This window comes from Pteropus vampyrus, unplaced genomic scaffold (genome assembly GCF_000151845.1).
Source record: "Pteropus vampyrus isolate Shadow unplaced genomic scaffold, Pvam_2.0 Scaffold1, whole genome shotgun sequence".
In the NCBI taxonomy this organism is placed as follows: domain Eukaryota; kingdom Metazoa; phylum Chordata; class Mammalia; order Chiroptera; family Pteropodidae; genus Pteropus; species Pteropus vampyrus.
The window spans coordinates 36,713,563-36,736,715 of NW_011888782.1; positions in this window are offsets into that span (position 1 = coordinate 36,713,563).

The window sequence follows — 23,153 nt, forward strand, 5'->3', positions numbered from 1 at the left end:
AAATAAAGTATAAATAAATCCACATATATAGAATATTCAAGTGAGATTTTAAAAATTTTGTGTCTCATCAAAATCTTTGTTTTCCTTATTTAACATGTCATAAAATGGAACTTCATATTTTACCCTTAAACTTAAGAATCAATTTTTTTTCTTCTCATTTTTGGAAGATGTACTGAAATCACATTTAGGTTGTCTGCTTTTAAAAAGAATACTTATCTAAATATGAGTAAAAAAATAGCAGTCATCCAGATATTTTTATTGGCATAAATGTATATATTTTTATTTTTAAGGTGAGTTATATTTGAGAGAAAGCACATCATTTATTTTGTCAAAAATGGTAAAAACATGGTATTGGTTCTTGGGAAACATCAAAAGCAGATTTTCTTCATGATGCTTAAGAAAACAGAATAGATCGTATCTAGAAAGAGTGGCCAATCTGAATTTAAAGGTGATTGCTCTGTATTTGGATAACCAGTTGCTAAAGCAAAGATATGTTCTGTTATGCCGTCATGTCATTCCTGATACTTGAAATATTATTACAGAAACATGAAGAACTTATACCTGTAATTGCCTTTTTATACATAAGTCTTCTTGTATAGCTCTGTTACTCTTGGAGGCTAATTCCTAATTGTGGATTTACTCGATTTATGCTACAACTAAATGGACAAGTAGTACATGAAGACATGAAGGAATAATTTGAATTTAAGTAGGCTTGTGAGACTTTGTAGGTTATGGAAGATTGAATATATTTGTAGTAGAGGGAAGAGAGGAGGGAGAAGAAAAGAGTAAATGTATATGAGAAGCAGGAGACTGTTGACAAAAGCATGGAAGGAAAAAAATAAGGTTTAATAATGGAGACAATGACAGTGGAAGGAAGAGTAAGGTTGCAAGAGAAGGGAAATGCAAAGGTCATAACCTTGAAGAAGGAGGCAGTTCTAAGTTCAAAGTGACTGCAGTGGATCACAATTGTGGTTGTTTGACATAGAGAAGTTCAAGAAAGCTGTGATGGCAGATGTTGATGCTGTAAAAGATTTTGTCTTGAGTGCTAAAGTTGTTAAAGAACTTGGGAATGGGTCCTGGGGGGCAGCAGAGGACGATGATAAAGATACAAAAAAGTGCATGGATGCTCAAGTGTACCTCAACACTTGAGAGCTGGCGAGGGGCACTTGTTTGGAAGCAGCGGTGGAGAGTATGTAATGCCGATTCCTCCAGCCCACTGAATTCAGAGGAGTGGAAGAGAGCAACATCTATTGGCGAGAAAGCTGGGAGTGGGCATCAAAGAGGAAAATTGAGATTTCCAATAAGATTAGGAGAAAGTACATTTTTTGTGGGGGGAGAGGGAGAGACTCCTTCTTTAATTACTGACAGTCTCAATGAGTAACAACCATGTGGGTATTCATCACGCTGGTTATTGGGATTTCAGAGATTTAAAAGTGTGTCGTCATGAACAGTGGTTGGATGTTGAAGCCAGCTGAAGTTGGATTTCAAATCTGACATCATCACCACTAGCTCTGTGGCCCTACAGGAGTTCTCAGCCTCTCTGAGACTCAGTTTCCTCATCTATAAAATAAAAATAATAATAACTTAACTTGCAAAGTTGTGAGGATAAAATGTATTGTAAATAAAATATCTATCATAGTGCTTCTTTGTAGTAGTTATTACTATTATTATTATTATTATTATTATTATTATTATTAATCATGGTTTCCAATTTAATTAGTTGGGACAGATGATATGCACATAACTAATCACACTGTTAGAAAGACTGAGGTTAAATAACTCCTGACATTCCTATTTGGGAACTCTGGAGCTGGGTTAGAATTTCATGAGCCCTAGATCAGAGTTTTATCACGATGATGAGCTAGGGAGATAGAACACACATAGGCCACATTATCAGTAGTGCAGCGTGTGCGGTGGTCATGGTTACGGCCTGGACATAAGGCCCAAGGTCTGTGGTAAAAGGAACAATTACATCAGAAATTGGAGAAATGATCAATCTGGGCTTCAGTTACTCCATTTATTGGAAAAACAGACTTCCTTCTCTTCTGTTTGGTTGTGAAATTATATAATATAAGCGAAAGTGCTTTGATGGCTGAGAAGGGTGTGTATATGAAAGGTGTTATGTTTATAAATATTTGTGGGCAGAATTTCCAGTGGGTGCTGAAGAGACACAGGGAAAATGTTGTACTGCTCTACAGGAGATTGAACACAAGGGTAAAAAAATCCTCCCCAATATAATTGAAACATTATGAATCCTAAGATAGTGAAAAGACAGAAAAGCTTTGTAGCTCTGAGAAGGCAGCTTGCCTGATAACTCCTAGTGTTATCTCACCAGTTATTAGAAACTATTTTGCTTAGCAACCAATACTTTAATATGATGATATATGATATTTTCTAAGTCCTTCTTGGATACTTAAAAGGGAAAAAAATCTTCCAGTGTTTATTTGGAATAATATCAGAAAATGAGGATTTCTTGCCCACTAAAATTTCTGTTCAGACTTGCAGGGCTCTTCTGTTTAACCAATCATCCATCTCCTACGCATGTTCCTTCCTTCTGCCTGTCTGTTGTCTAGTTGGAGCAGCTTCTGCTCACTGGGCTCATCTCTGTTTTATTTGGCCTCCAGTGATTGGTTGGATCTAATTATTTATTTATTTATTTTGAGAGGTAATAGGTGAAAGTGAATAAATAGAAGGGATTGATTCTCCAGAAAATACCGCCCATTTAAGACCAGATGAAAGAGATCAACATTCATAATAATAATAGCTAATGTGTTGTGACTGCATCTTTTAACCTGTTTAAAATCCTCTCAACAACATTGAGAGGATTTTATTTTTGATATTACTACCCTATTTTAAAGATGAGGGGAATGAAGTAGCAGAGGTAAAGTCATCTGCTCAATGACTTTATTTAATCAGTAGCATAACCAGTAGCATAATCAGTAGCAGAAACCAGACACTGTAGCCTGAAGACCTAGGATATACTGTGTTTTTAGTTTTTTTTTTTTTTTTTGCACAAGACAAACATTTTTACATTATAAAATTCAATGAGTTTTTTTCAATTATAGTTAGCATGCAATAATATATCAGTTTCAGTTGTACAGCCTAGTGATCAGAGATCCACATAACTCGCAAAGCGATCACCCCACTAAATCTAGTAGCCTTCTTCCCTCTTATATATTTATTACAACATTATTAACCATGTTCCCCATGCCACACTCTACATCTCCATGTCTATTCTGCAACTATCCGTTTTTATCTCTTAATCTCTTTGCCTTTTAATGCCGTCCTCCTATCCCCGCTCTCATCCAGTAGCCCTCAAAATATTCTCTGTAACTATGAGTTTATTTCTGCTTTTGTTGTTGTTGATTTTGTTCTTTAGATTCCACATGTACGTGAAATCATGCAAAATTTGTCTTTCTCTGACTCATTTCATTCAGCGCAGTACACTCTAGTCCATCAAGGCAATATCTTTTTCCATTCCCTTCCTTTTAATCTGTATGTGTCTGTTAATCTGAAGTGAATTTCTTGTAGGCAGCATATGTAAGGGTCTTGTTTTCTTATCCATTCAGCTTCCCTATCTTTTGGTTGGAGCACTTAATTCTTTTCCATTTGAGGTACTTGTTGATAGGAATATAGTTATTACTATTCTTTATTCATGTTTTTGATACATATTTTTTCTTGTTAAAGATGCGCCTCCAACATTTCCTATAATACTGGCTTGATGTTGATAAATTCCCTTAGCTTAGTTTTGTCTGGGAAGCTCTTTATCTGTCCTTCAACTCTAAATGATAACTTTGCTGGATAAAGAATTCTTGGTTTAGATCCTGGGTTTTCATCGCTTTGAATATTTTGTGCCAAGCCCTTCTGTCCTGCATAGTTTCTATTGAGAAATCAGCTGCCAGTCTTATGGGAGCTCCCTTGTAGGTAACGATCTACTTTTCTCTTGCTGCTTTTAAGATTCTCTCTTTGTATTTAACCTTTGGCATTTTAATGATGATGTGTCTTGGTGTGGGCCTCTTTGGGTTCCTCTTTTTTGGGACTCTCTGGGTTGTATGTCTATTTCCTTCATCAGGTTAGGAAAGTTTTCAATCATTATTTCTTCAAATAGCTCTTCAACGTCTTGTTTTTTTTTCTTCCAGTACCCCTATGACACGTACATTTTTACATTTAATAGTATCCCATAGGCTCCTTAAATTATTATTATAGTCTTGGCTTCTTTTTTTTTTTGCCATTCTGATTGAGGGTCCTTGGCTTTCCCATCCTCTCTACTGATTGTTCGATCCTCTTCTTTATCCACTCTGTTTTTTCCATCTAATAGACACTTCATCTCAGATAATGTGTTCTTCATTCCCTTTTATAATTTCTATTTTTATATTTTTTTATCTCTTTGTTTAAAGTTCTCACTGAATTTATCTACACTTTCCCTAAGTTCATTGAGCATCTTTATAACCAATGTTTTGAACTCTGCATCTATTAGATTACTTAACTCTGTTATATCTGGATCACTATTCTGTTCTCTCACATGGTTTCTGCTTCTTTGTCATCCCATTTTGGCTGCCTTTCTGTGTCTGTTTCTATGTACTAAGCAAAGCTCCTAAGTCTTCCAGTGTTATCAGTGAGGCTTTGTGTAGTAGGCGTCCAGTGGCACTGTCCTGAGAGGGGTTCGGCTGCAGGCCAAGTTTAGCTCCAGCCTATGCCCCTCCAGGGCCACCTGTTAAGATTCAGCAAGCAATCCACAGATGCTGTGCTTATAGTTGCCTCAAGAAGCCATGCCAGAAACCGAGGTCAGCTGCCACCAGTGTGAGTCTAGGCACTGCTCAGCAAGGGACACCTGACTTGTTGAGGATGCACCTGGATATGGCTTGGGAGGGGCTGCGAGGTGGCGAAGGCAGAGTTTCAGGGAATCTTCTGGGCGGAGCGACCTCTGTTATCCAGTTTGATGAGGTATCTGCTATGGCATTGTGTCCTGTGCACTGGGAGGGTGGAAGGCTCAACAGAGGAACTGCTGGCACTTCTGTACATAGCGAGTCTTCCCTTGGCCCTCACTCTGACAACTCAGTGTCCCCCTGTAAGTCCCTGGTGCCCCTGGAGCAGCTGATCTAGCACTGGTGCTCAGAGCAAACAGGTCTGTCACTGCGAGACTGATCGTGGGCATGGCCCCTTCAAGAGGCATCTTTAGCTGCTGCTGCCGCTGCCACAGCCCCTGTCCCACTCGCCCGCTTGAGACTGGGCAGCCTCACATCTTTATCCCCTTCTATCTTCTACCATTGCAGGATGATTAACTATTTCTCTCTCTAGTTGTAGTGCTTCTGTTTCTCTAGATCCCAGGTGACTCTCCTTGCTGTTTACTCCTTGTTTCTGTCACAACTTTGATTTGGTCGCTAGAGAGATGAACAGAGCCTTTATCATCTATGCCTTTTTTTTTTAATCTCTTCTGTGTTTTTAGTTTTGAAAGACTTAGAGAAGAAAAGTTAAAATAGAAAAAAAAATTCCTCAATCAAATCAATCACTGAGGGCCTGGAAAAGATATTTGGTTATTAAATTTTAGAATATGAGGAATAAGAGCACTTTTTGGAATGTGAAAGAAGTGATTTAGCATAATAATTTGAAGTGTGTTTGATAAATTTTTGCAATTTCGTACCCCAAGAAATAATTTATATTGAAAACCTCCACCCTTTAAAGACCCTGAGGAAATAAATTTACATTTGAGTATCTTTGCTCTTAGGGCATACATCCTCAAAATTTTAGGCTTATTTCACGGAAAATAATTAAACTATTTGCCTTTTATCATTGTACTGCTGTTCACAAAACCATAATATGGTCTTTAGAAAACTTTTTATGCTCTGAACTATGAGAACTTAACTTCCTTCTGTGGATTTGACTTTGTTCTCATGTCTGTGTCTTCATAGGGAACTTTTCTTCTAGTTTTTCAAGATCACCCTGCCACTTTAATAGATTTTTAAAATAAATTGCCCTGCCTTTGGCTTTAGAAACTGAATTTGGGTGGGAACCATACAACAATGAATGAAACAATAAGAGAGTGATTGGCAAGAGGCAGGAGGCTAAAGTTTTCAATAGTTTGTATAACTAAATTTACTGTAACTTATACAGTACTCTAAAGAGGAACTTTTCATTGTGAAATAACAAGATAGATTTTTCGATCCTTAAATCTGATTTTGCATAATTATTCTGTTCTAATTTGCTGAAATGTGGTCCTTGACCTTTCATTCAGAAATATGGTTAGTAACTTAGTGTTATATATAACTCTGAATTTTTATGAGACATTCATTTCATTCTACATGGTTAATTGTAATGACCACTTCTGTTTTTTTGTTTGGTTTTTAAAAAATCATTTGAATTTATTTTCTTTGACTAGGTGATTTAGTAAAACTTAATATTTAAAAATATATTTGCAGGGTCAGAACTATGTTATATTATTATTTTGTAAAATATTTTAGCCAAAGAAGGGACCAGATAAAGAATAGAGTCATTCAGTAAGCTTGTAGAGACATGGATTGATAGTAAACTCTCAATGCAGTTACTCCTATGTTTTTCCCGCTCTACCTGGCAATAATAAGAATTAATTTTTTTTGATCATACTGTTTAGAAGTACTAAATTACCCATTCTAAATATACTTTATTGAGACATACTATGTGAGACAAATGATATGGTGTTTTGTTAGATACCTGAAAGCTGAGATGTTCCAGTGATGGTTGGATGTTTCCTAGGTGACCTGTGGGGAAATGGGACAGTGTTGTGATAAGGCAAAGGTTTCCAGGGGCATGGGAGCTGGACTGGTAGCCTGGCTTAAGGGAAATATTCTGGCCTCTTTCTTGGTCTTTGCTCTCACTCTCTGGGCCTGTATGCTACATTCACTCAGGCACATTCCATGCCAACATGAGAGGGAAACACCCTTATTGGCATATTAAGGCACCAAGAAGTATTTACAAACGCCACCTCTGACAGTTTCTGAAGGGACTTTTCAGCTGTCACCATGACCCTTGATGGGCTAAACATATGTTTAAAACATGTGGGGAAATGGTCAGGCTTAGAAGCTCTGCTGCGACTCATTATTATTCCTGGCTCTGTTTTGTGCTCTACTTGCCAACATTCTTATTGTGTGGGGCTTGCAGCTGCCACAGTCATGCTAGTCTCAATTTGGTGTTTCCGAGTCCCTGAAAATTCCACCATTTTTGCCAGATGTCCTCCCAGTTGTTACTACTGGATTGCTTTAAAGTTCAGAGGCAAAGCTGGGGAAATTGCTTCTTTCTGTCTCTGTCTCTGTCCTCTCTGTATCTTTCTGTCTCTCTGTCTCTGTCTCTCTCTCTCTAATATCTACCTGTCTATCATCTCTCTAGTGCTTGAGTTCATGTTCTCTTAATTACATACTCTTAGTTCATGGAGGACAGCTCTGTTAACTTTGTTTGTATGGTGCCCCTACAGGGCTCTGTACAGAGGAGCAAATTATGAATGGCTTAAGTGTCGCTTACAAATGTTTTTCTAGTTTCCTCTGCTGCTTCTTTTTAAAGAGAATGTCTGAGTTAACTTAAATGCTTCTGTTAAGCAGTAGGCCTTTCCTCTGTAGCAATGTGTGATCAATAAATTGGTCATGAACAGATCAGTTGTGGTATTTAACTTTGCCCGCTTTTCGTAAGGAATCTACAGTGTTTATTCAAACGATTTCTTCAGTTTCCTGTTGTGTCCATTCCCTAATGTGGTGGTCTAGACTTGTTAGGATAAAGTAAATTAATGGATATGACAAATATTTCAGTTGGTCCAATGAGGTCTCATTGAAGACACTGTAATATAGTTGATTCTGATGTTTTTGAGTAGCAGCATTGAGGGAAAGGGGAGAAATGGATTGGAAGGCAGCTAACATTTATCTCTCCCAGCAGCCACATTTGGATCTTTATAATTATTTTCTTATTTAGTCCTGGCAAAAGCCTTATGATCTAGCGATTTTATTCTTATTTAAAAAATGGAGAAACTGAGTCTCAGAGGTTTAAGTACCATATTCTAAGATAGAATATGGTAGAAATAATTTCAAACCCCGGTAGGTCTGACTCCAGAAGTCAGTGTTCTTTCATTTGACTATACTGCCTCCAAAGTTAGTTCACACTTACTTTGCTTCGTAAGTATATAAATTGTATATGTGTTGATTTTGGAGGGCTAGTTTCTTACTCTGTTATCATCTGCCAAGACTGTTGGCCAAAATGATTACCTACTTTATAAGATTTAATATAAATTAATGAGGCTATTTAAAAAAAAAAAACTGCCCTTTTCCTATTTGTGCCAAATAAGAGCTAGCCCCTAATATTACATACATCAGGAGGCTATGAAATTATACCGAAGCCTGTCCCTACTAGTGGCATTTTAGCAACCTCTTTCTGGAAATTACTTTCAGAGCAGATTTATAAATCCCAAAGGATTTGATATTTGTGCTGAGCGTTCAAGAAGAGTAAGTGTTTTCTCAAAGGATAGAAGTAAGAAATTACATTTCAGATGAAGGCCTAGACAAGCATGTTTGGGTCTTCTGAAAGAATTGGCATGGTGAGAATGGAGAGTACTAGAAAGTAATGGACAGGGAACAAAGAGGGAGGTAATATAGCACAGTAGTTAAAAGCATGGTCCTGGGAGGCAATAGATTGGATAAATCTCTGTCACTTAGTAACAATGTGACTTTAAGCAATTATTTGATTTCTCTGATTGTCTGCTTCAAGTTTTATTATTTTTAAAATGGGAATAACAATTGCATTAGGGCTCTCCAGAGATACAGAACCAATAGGATATGAGTAGATAGGTAGATAGATAGATAGGTAGGTAAATGATAGGTAGATGTATAAACTGATTGATTTTAGTTAACATGAGGAATTGGTTCACATCATCGTAGAGGCTGAGAAGGCTCATGGTCTGCCATCTGCAAGCTGGAGACCCAGGAAAGCTGCTGGTGTAGTTCCAGCCCCAGGCCAAAGGCTTGAGAGTGCCAAGAGTATAAGTCCCAGTTTGAGGGCAGGAGAAGACCAGTGTCCCAGCTCATACAGTCAGGCAGAGAGAGAGAATTTTCTTTCCTCTGCCTTTTTGTTCTAGTCAGGCCCTCGACAAATTGAACAATGCCTACCCTTTTGGGGAGAGCAATCTGCTTTATTCAGTCTCCCAATTTAAATGCTATTCTCTTCTGGAAACATCTTCACAGACACACCTAGAAATAATGTTTAACCGAATATTTGGGCATCCTGTAGCGCAGTCAACTTGATATGTAAAATTAAACTTTATGACAATTCTGTCTTCTTCCCTGCAGATTATTGACAATAAACAATATAACATATATTCCAGTGCTTAGCACAATGTCTGGCATGTAGTAAGCACTGGTAAAGTGTAGACATCATTTCCTAGAACTAGCAATGAAAGGTCTTCTATGCTATGCCAAGGGGTATAGATGGTTTTTGAAGGTCTTCATGTATAATGTGATCAGACTGACATTTTTGCAGAATGGTGTGTAGAAGCTAGATTGTGAAAGTAGAGAAACAGAGCAAGTTTCAGGAACAATATAAGAAATAACAAGGTATTACGGGAGTGAAGAAGAAATGACAGGTAACAAACATAAAGAGATTAAATTGACTGGTCACTGACTATCAGGCATGAGAAAGAAGGAACTAAGATAATTCTGTTTTTGGCCAGAAAGACTGGGTGATATCAATATCCAAAAAAAAAAAAAATCCATAAATAAGCATATTTCAAGTCAAAATATTGTTTTTTGAAATGCTGGATTTGAGATGCCTTTGAAAGAACCAGGTGGTAGCATGTGACCTAGCGTCAGCACCCAGCAGAAAGCCTGGTTTATAGAAGGTGCTCAATATATTTGGTGAGTATATGAAATAATAATTCTGAGAGCCATATATAGAGTAAACGTAGGCATGGAAGTTAATGATATCATCCTAGTAGGATGAGAAGCAAACCAGGGATAGACCTTTGGGGCCCACTGACATTTAGGGGCTGCGGAAAATAAAAGCGGTCCAGAGAAGAGATGGATAAGGAGTTGCCAAAGAGAGAGGAGAATTAGAGAAAGTAGTGTTTGCAAGCCCGAGGAAAAGTTCCAAGTGGAAAGGAGTCTTCTACAATGTTAGCACTCATAGAGAGGACAAGTAAGATGACAGTGAAAAGAATTAATGGTGAGTCATTTCTTACCCTTGCCAAAGTACATTCAGTGGAGGTAGGGGCAATCAAAGGCTTAAGTCAGTTAAAATAATCGGAAGTGAGGACGTGGGAATGTCATATGGTGACTGAAAGTGACTGTTCTTTCAAGGAATACAGTTGTCAAGAGAAGGTGGTGTATGTGGTAGATAGAAGAGGGTTTAAACAGGGTTCTTCTACTTGACTGTGCTTGTGGAGATGGCAAGCAGCGGGGAAGGAACATATAGAATAGAATAACTTGTGAAGTAGAGAACTGAGCAGATAGGAAGGGGTCAGCACAGCAGCATGTGCAGTGCAATTAACCTTGAGCAGTAGAAATGCCAACTTGCCCTCCAAGATTGGTAGAAAGGAGATGAGATGGGGTGGAAAGCTGAGAGAGTCCATGCTTGCTAATCTCACTGTCTCTGTGCAGTAGGAGACAGAGTTTTCTGTTGAAAGCAGGATGGGTTATAGAGAGATGGGGTCTTGAAGAGATGTTTGGAATAGCTACTATGGGAAATTAACCAGAATCACAGGGCAGTGGTGCGGGGGGTCCATCTTAATTTGGAGACAAAGTGTTTGATTTATTCTAGGAGTGCTAGATGGTTGGATTGATAAATATACAGAGTAGGTATGGGAAAAAGAGCCATGGCAAGGAGAATAACGTCAGGACGCGGCTGAGACAAAACACCCTGGGTTCTGATTCTAGGGAAGAAACTGAAGCCATTGTGGGCGGGGGATAAGCGGGTAGGAGGATTGTTATACAAGGGAATAGGATAAATGTCACAGGTGATATATGGTATGAGTATAAAGCAGACACTTAATAGGCTCAGGGATGGAAGATACCTGTCCATATTGTCTAATCTGCTACTGTGAATATTTATTGGTGGTAGGGGACAGGAATCACCTGATCAAGTTGGGAGAATTCAAAATAGTATTTTTAAAAAGATGTAGATAGTCTTTGTTTATTATTTCAGTCTAATGTAGAATGCCATTTTTGTTGTAATTTTAAAAATTCAATTAATTCTAGTAATAACTTTTGGGTGACAAAATCAACTTGTAGCTAATTATAAAATGTATGTTCCTTTCCCTTTTGAACTTTTCAAAAGTTCAGCAGTAAATTGAAGTTGATAAGAAACCAATGATCCAAGATCTTTCAGATTTTTTATTCTTTAGGTTCCAAGATCAGGCTCTTATATATGTTTTTTAAATTGAGAACAGAGGCTGGTTTCTATATTCTGAAGCAGAACACATGAAGAATAACTTAGAAAATTCAGCTTATAATATTCAAGTTTACAATGACTACACACAAACATTCTTGGTGGTGATATTAGCCATATATTTGTCCTTTAAAAAACAATTAACTGTATTTACAGTAGAAATAATTTCAAAGCTCAACTAACTAGCATGGTATTTCATGAATAATGTCTATCTTAATATAAATTGAACCCTACATACAACAGTGGAATGTTTTAGTATAAATTTACAACCTGTATATTGATAAGTTGAAGATTTTCAAAATGTCACAAAATTGTCATAAGCAATATCATCACTGAAATTAGTTTTTGCAAAAAGACTGCTCTCCTTTATTACTTCTGTTGAATAATTTATATGTTTTGGAAATGCTGTGTTAATTTTTATGAAAGATAATAATGTGATTTATTCGAAAGGTTATTTTTTCTGAGAATAAATTAATATTTCTTAATCAGTTATCTAATCTGCAAAAATTGTAAGTATAAATCATGTTACAAATTAAGTTAGAAATCTAAGTCAGACCCAGATTGATTTTGACAGTTGCCTGCAAGTGATATAGCCTGGGCCTAATAAAATTCTCTCCATTGATTTCCAGAAATGGCGTTTGAGATAGCCTCCTGGTATTAATGTGATGGTCATAACCTGGTATTTGTACTCAGCAATGGTAGTAGAGTATGTTTAAATTGATAAGACTGAGTAAATAGCATTCTTCAGATGTTCTGGATGACAGCATATCTAATGTAATTGCATTTGTCTGCCAGTTTTATGTTAGAGCACAAAAGATTTTTACCATGTATAATTTTGATAGAGACATTCGATTTACTTCCATCTATAATATACTACAAATTATGAAGTTTCAGTACAACTATTCAATCATTTGAGAAAAGAATGCATTTTAAATCAGGTTCCATGCCAAATATCTCATTTATGAAGCCATGCTGTTTAAAATTGGACAAATTGATTACCTTATTGAATTGAAAATATTAGTTGGAAGCATTAAAACCATCTTTATTAGTTCTAGGATCTGGCAATACATATACTTGTGTAATAAATATTAAGAGCTACTAATAGAGCAGCTTTTAAAGTGGGAAAATTTCCATCGGCTTAATTGTGGTAAATTGTTGGGATATGATTATGTAGGCCTGGGTACTGAAATATGACTAAAACATTTAAGAATCCTATCAGCTCCTTTAGGCAGCTAATAAATATGCCCATTATATAGTCTGATGAGATATTGTGGGCTTCAAGGCCTGATCATAATGGTGATTTATGCCTGTATAGCTACTTTTATTATAAAAACATGAAAGGCTATGTGGTCACCATAATCCTCTCAAGAGCTACATGGCTGGTATTTATTTATTGTTCCTCCAGTATTTAGTCACTTTTCAATAGGCTCACATTTAATCAATCTCTTTTGGTCCTAGTAACTACATAACTTGAATATATGACATTTAGTTGAACTATAATATTTAGAAACTCATTGATATATCATTTCAGAAGATAGTGAGCTCATTTTATCAAAAGTTTTGTTCCTAACCCCACACACTCTTTCCTTACTTTTTAACATTAGATTTAACTCTGTAGCTTTGCAAAGATTTTCTGATTTCTGTCATACAGGATTGCAGATTCTGACTCCAAGCATGAATTCCTTCCTTGGCATCTCTGAAAGATGGGCATTGGACCAGGATTGTAAATGTGTTCCCTGGAGTTGCAGTGAGAAAGCCCTGATTTGAGTACCTAATGAACCTGGTGGAGTTATTGCAAACTTTTTGAGATCAACTTTTCAGTTAATAGATAACTTGAATGGTTATAGTTTAATTTTTTAAAATTTTTATTAAAAGTATTTTTAAAATTAAATCTATTGGGGATGATATTGGTTAATAAACTTATATAGTTTTCGAGTGTATATAATTCAATAGTACATCATCTGTATATTGTATTGTGTGTTCACCACCCAAAGTCAGATCTTCTGTCATGATATATTTGACCCTCTTTATCCTTATCTACCTCTACCCCTTCTCCTTTTCCTCTGGCAACCACTAAACTGTCGTCTATGTCTATGAGTTTTTGTTTGTGTGTCTTGTTCGTTTGTTGCTTTCAGTTTTATATCACACATATGAATGAAATCATATGGTTCTTGACTTTTTCCATCGGACTTATTTCGCTTAGCATGATCATCTCAAGATCTATCCATGTTGTGGCAAATGGCAGTATTTCATCTTTTCTTATGGCTGAGTAATATTCTATTGTATATGTATACCACAGCTTCTTTATCCAATCATCTATCGGCGGATACTTTGATTGTTTCCATGTCTATTCCACCATGAGTAATGCTTCAATGAACAATGGGGTGCATGTATCTTTACGAAGAAATATTTTCAAATTTTGGGGGTAGATATTGAGAAGAGAGATTGCTGATGCATATGGTATTCTAGCCTTAATTTTTCAAGGAACCTTCATACTGCTTTCCATAGTGGCTATACTAATTTACATTCCCACCAGCAGTGTATGAGGGTTCCCTTTTCTTCACATCCTCGCCAACACTTGTTGTTTTCTAATTTATTGATGATAGCCATTTTGACAGCTGTGAGGTGATATCTCATTTTGGTTTTAATTTGCATTTCTCTGATTAGTGATCTTGAGCATCTTTTCAAATGTCTATTGGCCATCTGTATTTTTTCTTTGGAAAAAGATCTATTCAGGTCTTCTACCCATTTTTTAATTGGATTGTTTTTTTTTGATGTTGAGGTGTATGAATTCTTTATACATTTTGGATATATTAACCCCTTATCCAGATGTATTATTGGTGAATATCTTCTTCCATTCCATAGGTTGTCTTTTCATTTGTTGATGGTTTCCTTTGCCGTGTAAAACCTTTTTAGTTTGATGTAGTCCCATTTGTTTATTTTTTTTCTTTTGTTTCCCTTGCCTGAAGAGATATATCAGAAAAGAAATTACTGTTAGCAATATCAGAGAGTTTATTGCCTATGTTTTCTTCTAGAAGTTTTATGGTTTCAGGTCTTACATTTAAGTCTTTAATCCATTTTGAGTTTATTCTTGTGCATGGTATAAGAAAGTGGTCTAGTTTTGGGTTGTGGCAAATTCTGGTAGAAGTTTAATTTTAAGAGTTTTTTTTGTGGTGCTGTTTTCATCTGTTTAGTGTCCAAAACTACGAGGAACTTCCTAGTTCAGACTTTCTGTTGCCTCTAGCTGGAAGAAAGGAGTCTGTGGCTCATGGGGATGACAAACACTTTCTATGCCAGGCAGTTGTTGCCCCATTGGTGCCCCTTAGAGAAAGGGATTCTTTAGTCTGTGGGGACCAAGAGGCTTCCTGAGCTGGCCACTTGATGTGGTAGGATTCCTCCTTGCTAGTGCTCTCTGATCAGGGTACTCTCAGGCTCAGCTGACAGAGTGCTTTCTCTGGCCTTTTACTGTTAGTGGGGTTCCTAACCAATCTTCTCTGCTAGTATTGCTGGGCTTGATGGTATTGGGACTCCTATTTGATCTGGGGGTAAAAAAAAATGAGCCTGTGTGGGTTGCCTTCTATTGATAGGTTGAATGTCAAGAAATGCCAGTCCCAGGTTGCCTTCTTCTAATGAGTTAGATGTCAGGAGAAACCCTACTGCTGTATTCCTCCAGTCCTGCAATCCATAGTCAGTCTATCTTCCTCTTTCCATACTCAAAGTTCTCTTTTAGTTGTCTCTTGCATTATTATTATTATTTTTATTATGGCAACACTGATGAACAAAATCCAATAAGTTTCAAGTGTATAATTCAACGTAAGTCATATATATTGCATTGTTTGTTCACTGCCTATAGTTAGATTTCTTTCTGTCAACACATATTTGACCCTTTTCACCTCCATCTACTTCCATGCTCCCACCTCCCCCCTGCCTTCTGGTAACCACTAGTTTACTGTCCATGTCCATGAGTCTCTGTTTGTTTGTCCTGTTTGTTTGTTGATTTTAGATTTCTATCCCATGTATAAGTGATATCATGTGGTTTTCAACTTTTTCTATCTGGCTTATTTCACTTAGCATGATTATCCATCCATGCCACAAATGGCAGTATTTCGTCTCTCTTTATGGCTGAGTAATATTCCATTGTATATATGTACCACAGCTTCTTTATCCAGTAATCTATTATAGGACATTTCAGTTGCTTCCATGTCCTGGCCACTGTGAATAATACTGTTATGAACATCGGTGTGCATGTATCTTTTTGGATAAATGTTTTCAAATCTTTGGGGTAAATACCCAGTAGAGGGATTGCTGGATCATATGGTAGATCAATTCTTACTTTTTTGAGGAACTTCCATACTGTTTTCCATAAGTGGCCGTACCAATATGCAGTACCACCAGCAATGTATGCAGGTTCCTTTTCCTCTGCATCCTCTCCAACACTTATTACTTGTCCTGTTGGTTATAGCCATTCTAACAGGTGTGAAGTGGTGTCTCATTGTGGTTTTGATTTGCATTTCCCTTATAGCTAGTGATGTTAAGCATCCTTTTATGTTTGTTGGCCATTTGTGTGTCTTAGGAGAAATGTCTGTTCAGGTCTTCTGCCATTTTTTAATTTGATTGTTTTTTGTTGTTGTTGTTGTTGTTATTGAGTTGTATGAGTTCTTCGTATATTTTGGATATTAGGCCCTTATTGGCGGCGTTGCTTGCAAATATATTTTTCAATTCAATGGTTGTCTCTTTACCTTGTTGACGATTTCTTTTGCTGTGCAGAAGCTTGCCTCTTGCATTATTTACAGGGTTTACATTTGTACTTAATGGGGCAGAACAAAGAGAAATGAGTCTATTCTGTCTTGTCTAGTATGCACTATATATTTTAATTTTAGGAACACCTTATGATACAGAAATAATTGCCTCCCTGGTGCTGCCTGCCAAGTAAGATGTTTTCCCTCAGTAATTGGTGTTATGGCTATCAAAATGTTTTGTAAATTCTAAAAGACAATATTATTATTATGTTAATTCATAGTCTAGTAAAATAAAATGACATTTGTTTTAAGAAGACTGTATTTCATATTGTTTCTAGTAGTTATCTTTTTTTTCTCTCTCTCTTCTTTTCCTCAGTAGTCTAATAAGCCACTTTTGAGGTTTTCTCTAAGTTAAAGTCAAATCTCATAGTTTCTGGAACCATTATATCCATTTAAGAAATTTGCTTATATTTCATCATTTGAGATCTTTAAAAACTATATGACAGCCAAAATCTGTAAACAGTTCAAGGGTTGGTTCATTAATGGGTAATATATTCATTAACGGAACATGGCTCAGCAATAAAGAAGAGTAAACTACCGATACAGAGAAAAGTATGGCTGAATCTCAAAAACATTAAGCTGAGAGAAAGCCTTACATAAAAGAGGACATACTATATGTTTCCATTTATATGAAGTTCTATTGCAAGCAAAACAAATCTTGGTGAAAAAAGAATCAGAAAAAAACTATGAATTCTCTATCCTATGCTTTGGAATATAATATCAATATGGGGACTTGCATCATTTTGATATTCTCTTTATTATGTACATATCCCTCTTTATTTAACCATTCCTTCTGGTAGTGTTTTACAGGGGTTTCAATAGTATCCTTCAATTTATTGGTGAAAGTAGAAGAAAAATAGGAGTTGAATAGGTCTATGTACTTTATTAACAATGCACCATTTTCTTCAAAAACAAGACTAGCCATCCTTCTACTTCCATTTATTCTGAACATAAGTTTTGTTCTTTGTTATATTTTCTATCATTTTGCTTTGATTTTTTACTCCAAAGTTTTTTTTTTCTGGATCCCACAAGTCTTTACCAGTTCTCCTAAACAGAGAAAATTGATCATTGTCATATAAGAAGTACAGTTAATTTTTTTTCAAATGTCAAAGTAACACTATTGCATAAATGCATTCATTGTATTATGTGCTTTCCATAATATACAGTGATAAAAATGATCTATTATCTTGTGAGAATGGAGTCCCTTTGGATAGCTCTGTATATATTTGTGTATGTGTGTGTGTGTGTATGCGTGTAACGGTGAATTTTGTTTTTATCCATGTGTATGATTTTATCTTTTACTCCTTTATAATAAAGGATGTGTTTTTGATGTATCTGTCAAGTAGGTATAGGGGTAAAATTAGATTTGGTCTGCTAGTCATGAGATTTGAACCCGGACAGACTCAGAGCAGTGACTGGATTGAGATAGTGTATCATAGTACACAGAATTTTTTCAACTGGGTGGGCTTTACAGTAGGGTTAGGAAGTTCTTTTTTCTCATGTGTAAATATTATTTCAGTTTCCGAGTACTGTACTCAACATTTTGTTTGAACTGTTTACTTTTAGGAATGCATGGTCATGAAAGAGGTATTCATTTACCTATGACTATCTTAGATGACACTTATTTTGTTGATAACTCTTATTTTTAGACAGGCCCAAGGGTATTTCTCATCCTTATTTTCCATATGAACAAATACACCTCCCCTATTTTTGCTACTCTATCTCCTTCTATTTCTGTGAACAATAGCTGTCTTGTCTAATGTGAAGAATTGTCTCACCCACAGACCAGAGAAGATGACATAGTTAAGTATATGGCTTTGCAATCAGAATGTATTGTAACTTCACAACTGTGCAGCTTAGCTTTGTGACCTTGTGCAAGTTAACTATGGCCCTCAAACCTCTGAATAAATTGAAAAGATGATGGTTTATTTTTTAGGTTGCTAACAGTTAAAATTGGTCTAATTATTGTTGAGTTTTGTCTGGCCTGAGGCCCACCACATAGGCCTCATCCAGTGGTGTTCCCCTCCCTCCCTCCCTGCCTCCATCCTTCCTTTCCCTCTTTCCTTATTTTTTAAATTGAAATATAATTCATATACATAAAATTCATCATTTTAAAGGATACAGTTAATGGCTTTTATTATAGTCACAAGGTTGTGCAAATATAACCATTATCAATTTCAGAACAGTTTCATCACCCTAGAAAGAAATCCTGTGCCATCAGCATTAACTCCTGCCCCTCCACCCCCACCAACCCCTGGCCACCACTAATCTACTTTCTTTCTCTACGGACTTGCCTATTCTATATTTCGTATAATAGAATAAAAATATATGGCCTTTTGTGTCTGACTTTTTTTATTTAGCATAATGTTTTAAAAGGTTCACTATGTTATACATAGAGTATAAAGTATAGCTTTATAATATTCCATTGTATAGAATGGGTATACTGTACTTTATCCATTTATCAGTTGATAGATATTTGGGTGGTTTCCACTTTTTAGCTTTTTGCTCCTATCAACATTGTACAAGTTTTTGTATGAACGTGTTTTAAGTCTTTCGATTAGTTACTCGGTGGAATTGCTGAGTTATATGATAACTCTGTGTTTAATTTTTTGAGGAATTGCCAAACTATTTTCCAAAGAAGCTGCACTATTTCACACTCCCAGCAGTGTATAAAGGTTCTGATTTTTCTCTACATTCTTGTCAACACTTGTAATTTTTTTTTTACATTATAGTCATCTTTGTGAGTAAAGTGGTGTCTCATTGTTATTTTGATTTGCATTTCCCTAATGATTATAAGCTCATCTTCCACCTTTCCCCAATATATTGCACTGTTAACTCAATACACGTTTATCTAGCTCTATCTTTTTTTAAAACCATTTTATTTCTTATATCTAGAATGTCCTTATCTAAACTTTTTTTGCCAGCACTTCGTCCTTGAAGACTCATAGCTAAAGCAATATGTTATCCATGAAATAACTCCTGATTCCTCCATATAAAAGTGACCTTGCAATCATTTAAATATCTATAACACTTTATGCTTTCTTTATTATAATTATTTTAACACTTAACATAATTTTATAGTGATCTTATACCTCTGCATAATAGATTTTAATATAAAAGGCAGTCTAATTTTTATTTTCTCTAAAGTGTCAATTTGCATCTTGTATATCATAGACAATCAGATATTAGTGAATTGAGCTTATTATCCTGCAACTCTGTCCTTTCCTTTTCTGTTCCACAGTAGTTTGAGCTCTTAATACTTCCTGTCTGTCCTGATTTGATAACACTCTAACCTATTTGCTGAGTCCATCTGTTTTCACTCTAAATCAATCTATATATTGTGTGATAATAATTTTACAATCCAAGGCAAATCATATCTTTTTTTCTGCCTGGCACACAGTATCGTGTTCTGAATAAGATCCAGTTTACTGAGTATGACACCAAAGACCCTCCTTTCTCTTCACCTTCTATCTACACTGTACCTGCCTAAACTCTATGCATTCATCTTGGTTGCTCAGACAAGCTCTGTGGTATCTTAGCACACGTAGGAATGTATTAGTAAGTCACACAGGGGTAACTGCACACAACTACTTATGACAGGGGTCACAGCCTGGGGCCTCTGGCTGCTGCAGTCTTTACTCAGCTTCCCCAACAATTGAGGAGAGTTTATATAACTAAAGCTATACCCTATTTATAATACAACTTGGAGGAAACTTCGTACAATGCTTTTGTGCACCTTGGCTTTGGCTCATGTTGTTTCCTTTCTTGGGAAACTTTGCCCTCCGCCAATTCCATGGGGCCCTCCATTCCCCCCAACAACGTTGCTTCTGTTGTCAAAATATGTCTTCTTTTATGACCTGACTCTGATGTTGCCTCAAAACTTTTTCTGATTTCTTCCTCTAAAATTATTTTCTTTTTTCCCTCTGTAGCATTTTGTTTATACATTTTCTTTAAAACTACAAATAATCTCTCTGGTATGAGTTAATCCTTATTACCTTTCATCCCTTCAACCTCATAAGGTTGCAAATTCATTGATATGTACTTTTCTCGCTGTGTAACCCACTCACATTTTAATCTTCCTCAGCAGACAATGTAGCCTGCACATATTAGACATGGAATAAACACTTTTTGAGTTTTATGTAGGGCATCTCTTAAATAATATTTTATATTATATGTAGAATCATTAGTTTGACAGTGTTTCTAGTCATTTCCTTTTTGAAATAAATTAATCTTCGTTTTCTTACATAATTTTTTCTTCAAAATCATTAGAGCAAGTAGTTCTCAAACTTTAGTGAACATAGAATAACCCGAAAGGCTAGTCCCCAGTCTCAGAGTTTCTCATTTAATAGGTGTGGGGTGGTATCCAGAATTAGTATTTCTAACAAGTTTGAATGTAATGCTGAAGCTGATGATCAAGAAATTGCATTTTGAAAAAATGTTGCATTGGGCTACAGAAACACTTATTTTTCTTCAGGAGGTCTTATAAAAATGTGATTTTTAGGAGGATTTTTTTTTTTTTGCATCTGTGTTGGGGGATATATTGAAACCAGAGGTTAGGCTTCCTGGCCTCAACCATTTTTTGTTAGGTTTATGCATAGGAAATAATGATGTTCCTTTGGGTATTACTCTTTTGCGAATATACTGGTACTCTCAAACTACAAATGTACAATGCTGTGCCAGAGAAGTTTCTCTTTGTGGCCCAGGGATCAAGAAACAGTCTTGGAGCCTCTATATTTTGCTTATAATACACTAGACACCAGAGATCATCAAGTCAACACTATATTTGAATTTGAGTTCTAGAGGAAAGGAAGAAGGGCCAGGTTTATTGCCTAACTTTGTCGTTCTTTTGAAAATGGGTGATTACAGCAAATGTGTGGCAGAGAGGAAAGTACACCTGTGAGTGAGCAGATACGTGTTCCAGTGCCACATGATTCCCTTTGTATGTCCTTTGGAGGGTATATTCCTCATAAAGAACAGTCCATTATTAAAGGCAGTATCATTTTAATTATATTGTGAGTTTACTAGGCTTTGTGGATGACACTGTGAAGCCAGTCATAGTTTATAACACTGCTTCTGGGATAATGCATTCTGAGTTCCAAAGTGCCAGTTTGCAAATCAACTCAGGGAATACAACCTTTCTGCAAATTAGGCACTGGCCATATTGTAGTTTCTAGAGAATATTTGGTCTACCCATTTCCTAAAATGGTCCATGTATATACAACAAGGCAATGACATGAGCAGGTTCTTAGTCTGTATAGTGGAACTAACAACTTCCTACAGCTAGACACTGTTTATTCACATATTGTAGCAATACTAATGTAAAGACCTTCATGGTGTAGTTGCAAATTTTTGTTCTGTCCAGGCTAAAGGCTATGTCTGTGTTAACCACCATTCCAGTGTGGCAAGTATCCGGAAGTGTCTGTGTAAGCAGTGGCCTCTCTGGGATGTGCTAGGTTGGTGGGCAGGCTGAAGAAGACCCTCAGGAAGGAAGGGCCAGTACTTAAGGATTATCTTGACTGAGGCATGTAACAGTGGTCCAAAAATAGTAGCCAAGTGGGTTATGAATGTTTATTTTACCAAATTTTGTATTTGGACGACTGAATAGTATCAACAATGATAGTTGGTGAGTGGTTTTGAGCAGGGAGTGTGGTTAACTTATTGTCACTGGGTGGATTCCCTAGAAGGTCAACTCTGATCCAGAGATGATATGCAGGATATTTATGAGGCAGGGCTCAGGAAAAGGTACGGAAGTGGGATTGGGCTGAGGGTAAAGTTGGACTGTGGTGCAGTCACCACAAAGCCTCCCTGGGCCAGCCCTGCTCGGAGGCTGGGATGACCTTTCCGAGTTTTCCTGTCTCGGGCCAGTGGGACGGCCCTTTATCCTCCAGTCTTTGGATACAGCTGCTCCTCCAGGAAGCGGTTATGACTTTGGCTGAGGAAATTCCCACAGAAGGCCGATAGTGTCACCACCAGTAGGGGAAATACATCTGTCAATCCTGAAAAGGATCTGGGTGGCAAAGCAGAGCATCCATGACACCTCTTCTAGAGGAAAGAACATGTGTGAGAAGCTGGTAATGCATGGAATAAGCTTTCTCTATGGGGAGCAGAGCAGAGGCCCATGGTCAATGTTGAACAGGCTATTATAGGGCCCTGGGTACAGTGGAAGGAACTGGAGTAATATTATAACGCTTTTATTTATTGATTTGTTGTTAATCCTGATAATAGCCCTCAAAGTAGCTATTATTAATTGCAATTATCATCCATGTGGCTTGCCCATAGCCACATGGATGACAAAGGCCTGAGTCTCTTTTTGACACTTCTCCTCTTTTAATTCTGTTTCCTAAACATAATCAGGAAATTAAGTCACAGAAATTTTCGAAGGGCAAATCCTGGAGTTGCCTCAGACTGGATGAATACAGGCTGCTTGGCTGACTCTTGAGTGCCAGGCTTACAGTAGTAGGGTTCCTGATAATTAGCAGTGGGGGCTTTAGTTGGAGCTCAGCCCACAGGTGAGTGGACCTGGGGAGGAGAGATGACAGATAGAAGATGCAAAGCTCTGTTTCCACCTCAAAATGAGATAGTGCACTGACTGAAATGCAGTGATTCAATATGGCTGAAGTAGGGCTGCAAAATAAACTCACCCTACACTGAGTTGTGCAAAGGAATAATGGCTTTATTTTCTCTAGAACTGATCTTCTTTAAGAATGCCCTTCTATCTAGGTAGTCAGGGGAGTGGAAATAAAACACTTAAATTTAGTCATTCTAATCCAGTAATTTATACAGGCTCTTAACTCAGAATCTTTTAGATCAAGTCTTAGTCTTTCAGATTTTTACCATCCCTTCACATTATCTTTCCAGAGGGTTACTGGGGGAATTGGAACTAGAAGTGACTTGGTCCCATGGTGCCAAAGAAGAATGGCGGGGCCCCCAGAAGCCACAAGCAGGTCTCTTTACTGCCTCCTT